We start from the raw sequence: 16,203 nt of genomic DNA on the forward strand, positions 1-16,203 counted from the left end.
GAAACCATATCAGTTACTGTAGTGGAATATTCAAGGGCATCCATTTGAATAATGAACCATGTTTACACTAACGATACATGGCAGGAATTTACAATCCAAATCATAAATAAACATAGTACTCGGTTTGTCTCTCCTCAACAGAGCTGTACATAAAATTGAAAGGTAGAGAAAAAGCACCATAAAGAGGAGAAGAGCTCTTATTTATCCTTTCATAACACTAGAACAAGGAAACATTCAGTGACATTGAAAGGCAACACATTTAAAACCCGTACAAGGAAATTACTTTACACAAGGCACAAGTTACCCATAGAATTCACTGCCATGGGATATGATGGAGGCTAACCATGATCAAACATTTATACAGATAATGAAAACATACACAGATACATCAATCAGATATGGAAAAAAACCCTGTTTTTAAAAGGAATATAAACTCCGATGCTTCAGGTCATAAGCCAATTACTAACGTCTGTGAGTTAGAAAGAAACTTTCTTTGGGGGAAGATTATTCCATAATTGGTCACGAGGGAGTTTTCCTGCAGCTTACTTTGATGCATCCGGTTCTGGCTGCTGATGGAGACAATACTGACCTAGGTGGACCATGGATCTGATCTGGTCTGGCTGGCAATTCCTATTTTGTCTTCAATATGGATCTCTATTCCACACTCTTTCTGTGCAGGCTGTTACTTGTTGAATTCAGTGGGAGTTCTGGAAACAGATTAGCTGTGGAACATATACTGGATATCACAATGAGGGTCAGAGACAGCCCTGTGGATTGATGAGAAGAATTTTGTTCACATTTCGAAATCCTTAATTATAATGGAATTTATCAGGTCTGTTTCTATTCAAAGAATGATACATTCTGTACCTGAACTTTATATGAATGTTACCATTTTAAAAAGCCAAGTATTCTATTCACAACAGCAAACATCACAACTTGCAAAAAGATCAATTTGGAGAAAAATAAAGAGTACCAAGCTTGATTTTTCCAGAAGGATTCCATAAAAATATATCCTTTTATTCCCATCACATTCATGGTATATCCCTCCCATTTTATCCTCATCTCTCTTTCCCTAAAACTCCCTCTCCTGGGACTCCAACAGATTGTGCCCATGGCTTCAGACATTTGAAAGGTTAATAGTGAAAATTATTGCTGTTTCATTACCAAAAAATACTGTGTAGAACCTGCAGATATGCAAGGTGGCCTGCAACCAAGCCACCTTGCACTGCTGCCCTGTCAGATCTCTTAAACTAAGAAAGATTAGTATTTGATGGGAGACATTTACAGCAAGTCATGGTGGTGGGCCTCTTCTCATTGATTCAATGCCAGATGTGTCTGGATAAGAAACAAAACTGATCCCCTGACCACCTGTGGGTTTAAAGATCCTATGGCACTTTTTGCAAGAATAGACATGTTAAAGCCTCTGCCCTGGCCAAATTCCAATTTGATTAATTACATTCTGCCTCCTTGAATTCCCTCTGATGTTTCAGCTGGATAAGGTATTCTTCACTTCCTGTCCTATCATCCAGTGTACTATGGACCCAACACTGGTTGCTGTGGATGAAATGATCCCTGTGAATAGTTTGAATACCAGTGTGAGTTTCTAAAGACTTTGGGATCCTTCAGGATGAAAAATGCTCTGTAAGAAGTAAGATGATGAAGATATAATATAAATAACAACAAGCAATAGTAGCCTTGCTCTAGATCTTCCCATTCTGTGTAATACACTTGATGAAGATACTGATAAAAGCCCGCTGCCCACTTATGCCTTCTAGTAGATGGAAGATAGGAGAAAATCAGTGCAAAAATGGAGGGGAGACAACTTAAAACAAGAAGCATTGGATTTTGCAGCACAGATTATCCACATGATGCATGACTCAGAAGATAAGACTAAAGCAAAAATCGTATATTTGTGACTCACAGCAACAAAAGTTTCAATCAGCTCTTGCTCCCTCAGGCCTGAGCTTTCTTTCACTTCAGTGAAGCAGGATCAAACTTTAATATGGGCCTGGTTCTGTGAGGATTACCTCATAACCATCTATTGAAGTCAGTGGGCACTGAAGCACTTGTTACCATGATGATTCAGAATGTATATTTGCAAATGACAACAAAATTTAAGAGGACAGGGCTCTGAACTGAGTACGTTGTCTTTGCTGTCATTCTTCTGCCAAGAGGCTTTGTGAGAATTTGGTTTTCACATTGTCATAGGTAGAGCCCTGCACGGATACAAAATTTTTATCCTCATCCAATCTCCGAACTGTAAACATGGTGTAAACATGATATAAAGTAGATGATGCTCCACAGATATGGATATCTGCAGATATAAAGCATCGGATATCTGCAGATCTGCAGGGCTCTAATCATAGGACACTATGTACTCAATCCAGCTTGCCAAGATGTTTTCCTTTTTGCAAATAATACTTATTTGACATGATTTTCAGAGGTGTTGAGCATCCACAATTTATGCTGAAGTCTACAAGTGGGGCAGGAGTTCAGGACATCTGGTAATCAGGCCAATGATATGTAATTTTTAAGGACTTGATCCAAAGCCCATTAAAATCAATGGAAAGACTCCCACTGACTTCTCTGAGCCTTGACTCAGGCCTCAAATGCATTAATTTCTATGCATTAGCAAGCAGACCATATTAAACAAGATGTTCCCATGTGAAGGAGGCAGGAGGAGGGGAAGTAGTTAACATGTTTCATGCTCATTTTCCATTCAGACAGAAGGTATTTACATATTTGGTATCAGATACTGATAACCTTATTCATGGTGAATGAGATATCAATGGGACCACTTGTGCAGTAAAGTGCTATTTAATGTGAGTGAGGAGAGTGAATCTGGCCTTTAGGATTTTGTTAGGCTGCTCCCCCAACACAGTTTCCTATGTACATAAAATGTACTGGCAACCAAATCTCATCAGAATGATCTATCCAAGAGAGAAGTTATAGAGCTTGAGCCTTCAAATACTTAATCATGAGAGGCAGGCAAGCAGCTGCAGTCTAGTGGACTGCACATGGGGCTGAGAGTCAAAAGATCCAGGTAAAATCCTGGGTCTGTTGAAGTCATTGGGAGCTTTGTCAGGGATTTCAGTAGGGCCAGAATTCTACAACAGGTTCTAGCCCTGACTCTGCCACTGAGGTGCTATTTAACCTTGGGAACATCAGTTACCCTGTCTGTAAAATAGGGAGGCTAATAATGCTGACCCATCTTTGCAAGTGCTATGTAAAGGCAAAGTAAAATTGTATTAAATCAGTGGGTTATGGGCCTGCTTGCATAATCAAGAGTTTGCAGGATCAAGCCTCATTCTCTTTTACCAAAATGACTGATTGATTAGGTTTCACACAGACTACCTTGAATGTGAAGAAGCCTCCATACAAGCCAGGACAAGAAGTGTGTCAACAGCAGGGCCTCCTCTCCCCACGTCTACCTACAAAAGTGGGAAAGTGAAGTATTGTCCTTCCACTGGTCATTTCCACTTTCCTCCGCCATGCTTTGTTTCTTTTCTGGTTTCAGAGTAACAGCCGTGTTAGTCTGTATTCGCAAAAGGAAAAGGAGGACTTGTGGCACCTTAGAGACTAACCAATTTATTTGAGCATGAGCTTTCGTGAGCTACAGCTCACTTCATCAGATGCATACCGTGGAAACTGCAGCAGACTTTATATATACACAGAGAATATGAAACAATACCTCCTCCCACCCCACTGTCCTGCTGGTAATAGCTTATCTAAAGTGAGTATCAGGTTAGGCCATTTCCAGCACAAATCCAGGTTTTCTCACCCTCCACCCCCCCACACAAATTCGCTCTCCTGCTGGTGATAGCCCATCCAAAGTGACAACTCTTTACACAGTGTGCATGATAATGAAGTTAGGCCATTTCCTGCACAAATTCAGGTTCTCTCACTCCCTCACCCCCCTCCAAAAACCCACCCCCATACACACACAGACTCACTCTCCTGCTGGTAATAGCTCATCCAAACTGACCACTCTCCAAGTTTAAAACCAAGTTAAACCAGAACATCTGGGGGGGGGGGTAGGAAAAAACAAGAGGAAATAGGCTACCTTGCATAATGACTTAGCCACTCCCAGTCTCTATTTAAGCCTCAATTAATCTGGATTTGTGCTGGAAATGGCCTAACCTGATACTCACTTTAGATAAGCTATTACCAGCAGGACAGTGGGGTGGGAGGAGGTATTGTTTCATATTCTCTGTGTATATATAAAGTCTGCTGCAGTTTCCACGGTATGCATCTGATGAAGTGAGCTGTAGCTCACGAAAGCTCATGCTCAAATAAATTGGTTAGTCTCTAAGGTGCCACAAGTCCTCCTTTTCTTTTTTCTTTTCTGGCACACTCTTTTGGCTCTGAGTATATTCCTTCTATTACACCTCATCCTCTTATACCAGGTAACCAAAGCTGCATGCATTTTACTACATCAGAGATTCAAATTGATAAAATACTACATTTTCTAAAGGATCCTTCTAAGGGTTTCTTGTTAACAAAGCAGTGATGCCACCTGGAGGCCACCATACAAATGCATATAAAGGAGTAAGAGACAGCTAGTGAACATACAGGCAATATTTCTCCCAAAGTTCTTTACTTGTTTTATTAATGAGTTTGCTACCATCAGCTTCTTAGACGAAGGGGAAGGACAATGTGAAGCACACAGCAGTAGTGGCATAAAACAACTTACTTACATTTTCTTATTCTGGTTATTCCTTTACACCACGTCTTGCTGCAATCTTGGATCACCTTCACCCAAAACTCTGAGCTAATATGACAAAAACAACAAAGGAAGGAAATGTGTTAAGCTACTAGTGCTGAGTCTGCAAGACAGTCTATCTCTTTTATGTACAGAATACCAGGTACAAGATTAGAGTGATCATTAATGTTTTCGTAGTAGCAGAACAACAGCAGCCTCTTTCAAGGAACGTATTTAAATGGTACCTTTCTTAAAAGTCATGCTATTAGTCATATTTGCAGCTATTGATGGCTTTGTTTTAAAGATATGTTTGCTTATTGAAAACAATCAGAAAAGAATTTTTAAAATAGGTTTACAAAATCAAGAGCCAATTTAAACTGAAGGCAGTGTTGCTAATTAATGACATTGCCTTTACTCCCCTATGTCCTTTTGGAATGAATTCTACAGGAATGATCCCATTACTTTTCATTGCACGGAAATGTAGGGATCTGTCATCTGTTTTCCTCTGGTCTGTTTAGCAGGATACTTGGTGGGGTTGCAGGAATATCTTTATTGAGATCAACAGGTACCTTTCTAGAGAGATGCTTGGGACAGAAATTTAATTATATTCTAGCTCTCCTCCCAAATGAGATTTTGACTGATGGGTCCAACAACTTTCCTTGTATGGATGCAGCATTATTTTTATAAATAAACAATCGAATACCACATTTGAAAAATGATGATATCTATCAGCACAAATTGCTAGTCCAACCTTCTTGCAAAGGAACCATGGCTTCTGTTATTCAAATGTGATTCACAAAGCATTCCTCTGCCATCCCTTCTCTTGTGCCTGCCTGTGGTGACTCTTGATCATTTATGGAGGCAAAAAATTGCCAACCAAATATAGGTCTAGAGTGACAGAATAAAGAATACAGAAAATGACACATTTGTAGACTTACGGATATAGACAATGAGACCTGCTATGGAAAATGACACAGTCCCAGGATAGAAATACATACTTCATAGACAGGGATCACACAGGCTAACATCTGTGGGATTATACTGTCAGTGTCTTTTAAAAAGTTGCTTCAGTGCTGTGATGAAAGGGAGTAGTGATAGTTATAATAATAGCTAACTCTTATGTAGCACTTTGCATCAGCAGATCTCAAGGTGCTTTTCAAAGATGGTGAGTATCAGAGTTGACTAGAATGACAGGCCTCTGTAGGTTCAATGTTGCCTGAAGGTGTCTATGAAGGGACTGAGTTTCCTATCTGCTCTCAGTACAGTACACACACAGGGTTAGTGTTCAAAACTCAACCCGTATCCAGGATTTTCCTTTATTCTTAACTTAAGAACAACAAACATAAGTTTTAACTAATTTAGTTGTTCCTAGGACTTTTCCCTGCAAAGTATTTTGTCTCAATCTGTAGCCATTCTTTTGACTTCAAGACTCTTCATATTTTGTCCTCTTGAGTAGGCGCTAATGAGGCCACCTGGTATGGCTGCAAGAAGTATCAGAGAAATAGCCATGTACCTCTTCTGGTTCATAGAACCTGACATCCTGCTCCAGTGTCCTTCATGGTAGGTTAAACCAGAAAATACTGAAGTTCTGCAAAAATCAACGTGGTGTATTTTCCTGTCCTTGGACCCACTTAGGAAAGATGCGGGAGAAGGTGCCTTCTCAGAATGAATCTTTTCCAGCAATGTTTCCTCAGGTATTAGCTGGATCTAAACATTCTTAACCTTCCGATGACTTGGAAACATGGAAAAGGGAATGCATTCACTGACTGCATCCTGAAATAACCTCTGTCCTCAGATTCCAAGATGAACAGCTTACAGGAGGTCATTATTATATACAGAAGGTCATTAAACAGTCTTCACGCAAGTTAAATGGGTAGAGAAAATCTGAATTCTGAAACATTATCATAAATTATACAACATGTGGGGGGGGGGGATGGGTCATTTATTGTGCCACTATGACTTTCCCAGTAAATAATAATAGGGAAAGATTCAGGGCCAAATTCTGTGCTGGTGTAAATGCATATGATTCCAGGGAAGTCTATTGATTCAATGAAGTGGCACTCACTTATATCAGCAGTGAATTTGGCCTTTGCTTTCTGTGTTTCAAGCCATCCCCATCTGTTTCCCAGAGGCTCAGGATGCCTTGTAGTACAGAGCTTATGAAATTTTCCCCCTGCCATTTCTTGGCAAAGTTGGTGCCACTGTGGAAATGAACCTTTTGAAACTTTGGGAACATTTCAACTCTTTAAACTCCCCGTCTTCCCAATGCAATGATGATGACTGTTATTAGTTGTCCGTTACAAACCTGAAAGTTGAGACATTCACAGTCTCAGTAAGAAAGACCATTTACAACTAAAATGTTTCAGAATGAACACTTGCCATCCACATTGTGTGAAAGCAAAGTGTTTGATGACTTTAAGTACCAGGACAGTTGTTCTGTGCACCTTTCTTGGGTCAGCCTACAGCTGTACAGAGCTTTGACTCCAGCTGTTGTGTCTTTTGTACTCTAGAATTTATTTTCCTCATCTTATGATGGGAAGATTCTGAACATGTCCCACATACTGCTGCTTAGCACATAATGACCCAAACAGCATATGCCAGAGCAGTTTCTCTTAAGGCCTCAGATGTTTGAAAATGCACTTGAAACTTCATGAAGGACATTTTCCCCTTCTCCTCCCAATCACTTATTAAATATACTAGCTTCCCTGCAGTCTGCATGGAAGGAGACTGCCTTTTTAACAATGCTAAAGAAAGTGTTAACTAGGCAATAGGAATTACACATTTCCTTTATATGAACCAAAACTGAGATGTCTCTGTGCTCCTATTAGACATTCACACACAAGTACTGTATCTTTTTAGCCAAATCTAACCTACAATCTGGCATACAGTTGTTTATTCTGATGTCCTTTTGTTGAATATCCTCAAGGCCATGCATCAGTTCAACCATATTTGCATGTCCGAGGAAGAAAACACACTGTACTGGTCCTGAATTGAGTCTTGCGTTAGCTATAACATCCAACCTGGGATTTGGTTTCCTGAATGGTTTTGCAGAACAGTTCTCCAGGGCCCTCTAGTGGATGAGGTATAAAATATTTTCTGTGTCATAATTTCAAGCCATTCCTGTTACATAAATCACCCACGAGCAATGACTCATGCTTCTGGGTTAAAAGGTTATTTTATGTTTTGTATTAATTATTTATTGGCCACCAATAGATTGGTTGGCATTGTACAAAACATAGAGGTAGAATCTTGCATCTAAAACATACACAAAAACACACCTTCCATTTATTTTGGCCAACAAATTAATTGCAGTTTTAATCTTAGACTTACGTTTGCAAATATCAGTGGTCACTGATCACTCATATCAAAGAATTTGTAAGTACATTTATTACTGGGAGGAAGTTGTTTTTGCATAAGCTGTAGGTATTTTATGTTGCCATTCTGTTGTTAATGTGAACAAATGGAGAAAATCTTTAAGAAAATTGACTAAAATAGCCATTTGAGATCCTTATAGCAGCCCTGCATGTATGTAGCAGAAAATGCTAATTTCCACTTTACAGCAGAAAGCAGAGTTCAAAAAGAACTAGGTGACCCATTTATTAGAATATGGCAGCTCCAAGACCAAAGATTAAAGCAGAGAACATGCAACAGACAGTAATGACAAAATGCCCTTATTGTTTTATGAATTACTAATACATTGCACATGAACATTGGCTTGAGACTTTATTCACAAACCTACTTAAACATTCATTGCAAACCTGTTTTATCTATTTTTAAAAAAAAGCCACACACTTTTCTTGAATGTTTTATTTCTCTTTCCTATTTGCGGTTTAGTATGGACTGTGTCTTCCTGTCTCTTTGGCCTGCACTGAGCATGTTGGGGAGGCTACTATACGACCGTAATAAATAATAATAATAACCCTGAACACCGACCAGTTCTTAAAGTAATCTGGAGCAAGCTGGAAAGCTTCGTCTGTGGCACCACAATATGAAAATATCACACAAGGTCCTTTCCAAGGTATCATATTCCTAATATTTTTTGCCATAAACACACTTTGCAAATTTATGATGCAATGTGTGTTTCATTGTAGTTGAAACTGTTAATTTGATGCAATTTTTCTCTCTTAAATATTGGGACTGGGAGAAGTGCTGTGTCAGATTATACCACCTTTTCCCCTGTGGAGTCTGTGCCTGCCTGGCCCTTAGCATAATATAGAGCAGCTCCAGCATTGCACTAAATTACAGTGCCCTTACATCACTGCCTAGGGGCTACTGTGCATTGTAGAATAGCTGGAGTGCAACAGCCATCCCCCATGTCCTCCAAACCATCTCCAGGCATGCCCTTATGACGAGGCCTGTCAAGGAGTGCACTGTTCTGCAAGATGCTTGCCAGTGATGGAAACCCCTGCACACCGGGGGTATTGCCCTGGAACACATTTTGCACCCGCTAGACAGGATCCATAATAGGGGATATAGTTTGATCCTCAGTGCTGTACCTTTCTAAATAACTCTGGCACTCAGCTCAGTTGCAAGGGAAGACTGCAAACTAAGAGTGAATGGTTTCATAATGGATTGTAGACTCTTTGTGGCAGAAACTGTCTGCTATTCTGTGTTTGTACAGTTCCTACCACAATGGGGTCCCACTCTTGGTTGACCCTTAGGCAATACCATAATAAACATGATTTGTAATGATAACATTATAAGCTTGGTGAGACCTTGTTATCCACTGAGTTAAAACCTCATTGAGCTAGGTTGGTGTGAACTCGCCTTTCAATTAACATAACTATAAGCATAGTACAGGAAGGGGTTCCAGGTCTAGGGGGGCTCAGAACTGGGGCAGGGGATTGTGGCGTGGGAATGGACTTATGTCCAGCAGCTCCCTGTCAGCGGAAGCGGCCAGCAGCATCTGGGCAGAGGTGCACAAGCAGCTCCACGTGACTTTCACCTGCAGGCACTGTCCCCTCAGTTCCAATTGGCCTGTTCCCAGCCAATGGGAGTGCAGAGCCAGTGCTCGGGGCGGGGGCAGCGCACGGAGCCCCATGGTCCCCCTGCCTGGAAGCCGGACAGCTGCTGGCCACTTCTGGGGCACCGCGCAGTCTCAGAAAAGTAGGCATTAGCCTGCCTTAGCTGGGCAGCACTGCCGACAGGACTTTTAATGTCCCGGTTGACGGTGCTGACCAGAGCAAGGGGACCCAGTGCCTTACATGCTGTGACCCAATACTGGGTCATGACCCATGTATTGAAAAACACTGATCTAGTCCAATCCCCTGCTCAATGCATGACCAACCCCAACTAAATCACCCCAGCCAGGGCTTTTGAAGGCTGCTATCAAATCCCCCCTCACTCTTCTCTTCTGCATACTAAATAAGCCCAGTTCCCTCAGCCTTTCCTCAAAAGTCATGTGTCCCACCCTCCAATCATTTTCGTTGTCCTCTGCTGGACTCTCTCCAAGTTGTCCACATCCTTTCTGTAGTGTGGAGCCCAAAACTGGATGCAATACTCCAGATGTGGTCTCATCAGTGCCAAATAGAGGGGAATAATCACTTCCCACGATCTGCTGCAGTGCTCCTACTAATGCAGCCCAATATGCCATTAGCCTTCTTGGCAACAAGGGCCCAGTGCTGACTCATATCCAGCTTCTCATCCAATGTAATCCGCAGGTCCTTTTCTGCAGAACTGCCACTTAGCCAGTTGGTCCCCAGCCTGTAGCAGTGCATGGAGTTCTTCCGGCCTAAGTGCAGGACTCTGCACTTGTCCTTGTTGAACCTCATCAGATTTCTTTGGTCCAATCCTCCAGTTTGTCTACATCATTCTGGGCCCTATCCTCCAGCGTATCAACCTCTCCCCCCAGCTTAGTGTTATCCGTGAACTTGCTGAGGGTGCAATCCGTCCCATCATCCAGATCATTTAACCCTATACCCCTTAGCTCTTGCTGCTAGATATGTAGGACTAGGGTTAAAATCCCACTGTCATTCCAAGCTGCGTCTCTTACCAGAGGGCTGCTACAACATGGAACTTAAACTCCAGTGGCTTCATGGGGCCTGTTACAGGGACACTTTCACATCTCACTCTAGGAAGAAATTTGTTTCTATTAAATCAACAAATTACATCCTACCATTTTTTGTGTTACCGATATTCATACTGACAGTCACTTCTCTCTCTAATCTGTTATTAAAATTAAAAATGCAATGTAGCTAGCTTGACTCTTTTAATTAGATAATTGTTGTACAATTTGTCATTATAATCCTTGGAGGGTAACATCTGGTTACTGTGATCACTTTTTGTGGATCAGTTACTGATTCACTTGATTTAAAGTGTTTTATAAAAAATAGGATCCTGCATTAGTCAACAGACTTGTTCCACTCTGCGGAAGATACTTATGCCTCTAAAAGAAGTAAACTGCCTGTGGCAGACAGAGAGGGGATCAGACTTTGCTGGAGGCATTATGCCTTTCAAAGGCATATGTATTCTGGATGCTGTGGGGAGCTTGCTGGGAAGTGCCCCTTGCTACATCTGTTCAACAAGTCTAATCACCAGTACTCCCCAGGCCTCAGAGCAACTCTGTTGTTGCATAGGGTGGGTGAAGGCAGAACCATAGCCCTGTGGGGCTGCTAATGCTGACAGCAGCGCTAATGCTGACAGCAGCTCTAGTGCTGCCAGACTATCCCATTCTTGTCTTCCTCAGTACTAGGAACCAGGTTATGCCTGTTTGAGGGAGAGCTTTCACCCCTTCTTGCATTTATCCAGGTGGATGTATAATTTTGTCTATTGTGCTGAACTGTGAACTCTGTTACCAATATATCTCCTGTTGTGCGTGCACACACACACACACACACGCACACACACACTTACTTTAAAAAATATTTAGATATGGCCAGATTTCCAGTGATGCTAGGCAACCACAATTCCTATATACTCCCATGGGAGCTGTAATTACTCAGAATCTTTGAAAATCAAGCCATTAGTGCTTAGATACTATGTAAGGGGCAACATAAAACAACCCTAAGAAAGAGAGTTTTCCTTACTTTCAAGTTATTTTGTTATAATGTAATGATCGTTTTCAGGGTGTTAAAGCCTGTCATCTGTTGATTCACTGATACAGCAACTCTTAGCTTTTTTGGCTATATGCTTACTAAGCACCCTCACGGTTATTTTTGGTTTGAGAATATTTTTGTGAGAGAGGCATTAGGTGTATGTTCTGGTTTTCACTCAAACTTTGTACCATGTGGGAAAGCTGACAGCAACTTTAAAAATAAGATAAGCCTAAAATAAGCAGGTCAGTATAAACAAAACCAGAAGAGCTAGACTTCAGAGGCATATGTTCATCTCAGTGCACAGGGATTTACACCTCAGCACTAATTATTTTCTGTTTGACAATGTGATTGTGCCATTTTAAGCTGGAGATAGGAGGTGCTAATAAGTACTTCAACGAAGAGTGGAGATCGAGGCAACAGGTCAAGCTAGTCCCTTGCCAAAAGTTATATATACCAGGAACTTTCTAAATAAACCCAAATCATCTAATCTGCTCTCTCTTTTACATCCCAAGTAATTATGAAATCAGTATTACATTAGTAAAATTAATGGTATCCAAATTGTGCCAGTTATAAAGCACTTGGCCGTGCTCATCCATTCAGACCCCTCCAAGATAAGCTGAACATTTCTCCAGTTTGGAATAGCATGTATCTTGTTTTTGAATTAAAAAAATAATAAACAATAGCTCTTGCTTAGCAGTCACTAGCTCAAACTGGGTGACTGTTCTGTCCTATACATTTGAGAGAGGGGAGTCAGTCATTTAAAGTCAGATTTATCACTAATCTTTCCACACTTACTAATAGGTGTGTAAACATCTCTGAAGATCATCCCTATTGGAAGAGTGCCTCATGCACAATTTTGAACCTGTGTTAAAATTGTTCAACTTCATTTGGCAATTCTATGTCTGAGAAACCACTTTGATGATGAATGTGATATAATGCCTTTCAAGAAAGATTTAACTTCTCATTAAGCAGATAGTTGGAAGTACTTATAAACATACGGGGCCAGATCCTTGGACATCTGAGGAGGTGGGACGCATAAAGGAGCCATTTTGACTCCCTCTTTCCGTGGGTGCTCTGCACTGGGCTTTGACCTTAACCAATTGTTAATAACTTCAAGAGGCCATTACAGTAGGTAGGGATCACGTATGTGCCAGAAGTCTAAGCCATGCACTCCTTTCAGTCTTGCCATTATCCTGCATGGAGAAGTCACGCCACCTGAAAATCCCCCTATGTGATGGAAGTCATCTAGGAGTCTGATCTGGAGGGTTTATGGCTGCTTAGCACCTGTGCAAAAACAAAAAGCAGCCAGAACACAGCTAAGAATCAAGGCATCATGCACGGTGTGATGTGTCATACTATCCTCATTTCTGTCTGGAAACATAGGACAAAGAATGGCTACTGCCTGAGTGTAATGGAGACATACCAGCCCATAAAAGTAAGATAGTTTATTTGAATGTAGAGAATGTAAATATTTTATATGTATTGTAAGCAGAGTGGATAGTGACACCTATAGTACAGTTGCCTTGTGCTTTCCATTATAAGCCCTGGCTTATAATTGTCCCTTTGCTAATAGCCCCTTTGCTAAACTTCACCCCTTTGGGCTGAATTTTTCCATGCTTTCCTCTTTGCCTCATACTGAATTTTTGGAAAGTTTCACTGAAAATGGTTCAGCCGTTTCAGGAAATGAGGTTACGGAGAAAGAAGTAGATTTGGCAATGTCACCCATATTTTGAAGAGCTCTAGCACCTTTGTACCCTAGAGCAGGAATTTGAAATTTGGCAAGGAAATACTGCTGGGGGCAGACAGGTGCCTTTTCCTGCCTTTGTGAAAATTCACTCAGATTTAGCTAAGTTATAAGACTCTGAAAATCAACATTTGAACCTAAATTTATAGATTTTAAGGCCAGAAGTGACAAGTGTGATAATTTAATCTGACCACCTGTATAACACAGACCGTAGAATTTCATCCACTAATTCCTGTATCAAGTTCCATAACATAGTTAAACTAGAGTATGTATTTTAGAAAGCCATTCAGTTATGATTCAAAGTTTTCAAGTGATGATGCTTATTAATTATTTAGCATTATGATAGTGCCTAGGGGCATCAGTGATGGATCAGGGCCCCACTTGTTTAGGTGTAGTACAAATGAGTAACAGAAAGATAGTCCCTCCCCTGAAGAGCTTACAATGTAAATATAAAATGAGAGGGGACAGGTGACAACAGTAAACAGATGACAGAAGCACAAGGAAACAATAAGACAATACTGGTAAGTTGGTTAATTGCCCTTACTGTTAACATTTTGAGCCTTATTTCTGGTTTGAATTTGTCAAGCTACAACTTCCAGCCATTGGCTCTTGTTATGGCTTTGCTAGATTAAAGAGCCCTTTGCAGGTACTTATAAGTCATGATGAAGTCACCTCTTCATCCTCTCATTTATAAGCTAATTAGATTGGAGCTCCTTAAGGAGACTGTAGGGCATGTTTTCCAGTCCTCAAATCATTCTTGTAGCTCTTCCCTGAGCTTTCCCCAATTTTTGAATATCCTTTCTGAAGTGTGGAAACCTGAACTGGCCACAGTATTCCAATAGTAGTCTCACCACTGCCTTATAGAGATAATATAGCCTGCCTGTTCCTACTTGATACTGTTCATATATTCAAGGATCACATTAACACTTTTGGTCATAACATTACATTGGGAGTTCATGTTAATTTGTTTGCCCATCACTATCCCTAAGATCTTTTAAACAGTTTTCTAGGATACACACTCCCATCCTGTAACTATGCCCTACGTATTTTGTTCCTAGATGTAGGACTTCATATTTGGTGCTAAAGTGCATGTTGTTTGTTTACACTCAACTTTTAAAGTGATCCAAATTACTCTGTATAAGTGCCTTGTCCTCATAATTATTTATCATTCTACAAGTCATTATAGGCAATGATTTTGTATTTTCTTCTAGATCACTAATAACAATATTAAATACTGTGGGGCCAAAAACCAGTCCCGTGAGACCCCATAGGAACATACACTTGTTGATGATTTCCCTTTAACAATTATGTGGTAAAATCCATTAGTTAGACAGTATTTAATCAATATAATAGGAGCTATATTGATTGTATATTATGTTAATTTTGCAACAATGTACCCTCTGCTGTAGAGTATGAAAACCTGTCTTACACCTCGAATACCTGATTCCTCAACCAGTGTGTTATGCACAGATCTTTTTCAACAGAAAGCTTTATGAATATTTTATTGATTTTGCTGCTGACACATTAATGTTTAACACTTATGTCACAAAACCTGTAATTTCAGTTTATTCAGACAAGAACTCCTTTGAGCTTTTTAATTCTTATTCAAGAGAAAGGTTTATTTTGTTTGAATTTAATTTTATTATGAAAACTTAGTCAGCCTGTAGGTTTAAATAGAACAGGAATTTTTCTCCCTGGGGCAAATTTGCTTGGGAATAGGAAACTAAAAGAAGAACAAAATGATTCATAATTTTACAGAAGTGTCTGATCAGCATTAAGAAATACAGCTATTGAAACTTGGTCTCTTTAAAAATGTGAATCTGAGTGAAAGCTAGCATCTGTAGATTTCACTGGATCTTTTTCTTTTTTAGCAGATATTGTGCTGTGTTCATATTGCTAAAGGTGTGGTTCAACCCAAATGCCCCTCTGCCATGTACATTGGGAAAACTGGACAGTCTCTACGTAAAAGAATAAATGGACACAAATCAGATGTCAAGAATTATAACATTCATAAACCAGTCGGAGAACACTTCAATCTCTCTGGTCACTCGATTTCTGATCTCAAAGTGAGTATCCTTCAACAAAAAAACTTCGAAAACAGACTCCAACGAGAGACTGCTGAATTGTAATTAATTTGCAAATTGGATACAATTAACCTACGTAGGGAGAGTGGTCACTTTGGATAAGCTATTACCAGCAGGAGAGTGAGTTTGTGTGTGTGGTTTTTGGAGGGGGGTGAGGGAGTGAGAGAACCTGGATTTATGCAGGAAATGGCCCACCTTGATTATCATACACGTTGTGAAGAGAGCGGTCACTTTGGATGGGCTATTACCAGCAGGAGAGTGAGTTTGGGGGGGGGGGGGGGCGGAGGGTGAGAAAACCTGGATTTGTGCTGGAAATGGCCCAACTTGATGATCACTTTAGATAAGCTATTACCAACAGGACAGTGGGGTGGGAGGAGGTATTGTTTCATGGTCTCTGTGTGTATATAATGTCTTCTGCAGTTTCCACGGTATGCATCCGATGAGGTGAGCTGTAGCTCACAAAAGCTCATGCTCAAATAAATTGGTTAGTCTCTAAGGTGCCACAAGTACTCCTTTTCTCCTTACAATGTATATTTTTCATGGTCTGTGTGTATATATAAAATCTGCTCACTGTACTTTCCACTTTATGCATCCGATGAAGTGAGCTGTAGCTCACGAAAGCTTATGCTCAAATAAATT

The sequence above is a fragment of the Eretmochelys imbricata genome, chromosome 6 (genome assembly GCF_965152235.1).
Source record: "Eretmochelys imbricata isolate rEreImb1 chromosome 6, rEreImb1.hap1, whole genome shotgun sequence".
Taxonomy (NCBI): Eukaryota; Metazoa; Chordata; order Testudines; family Cheloniidae; genus Eretmochelys; species Eretmochelys imbricata.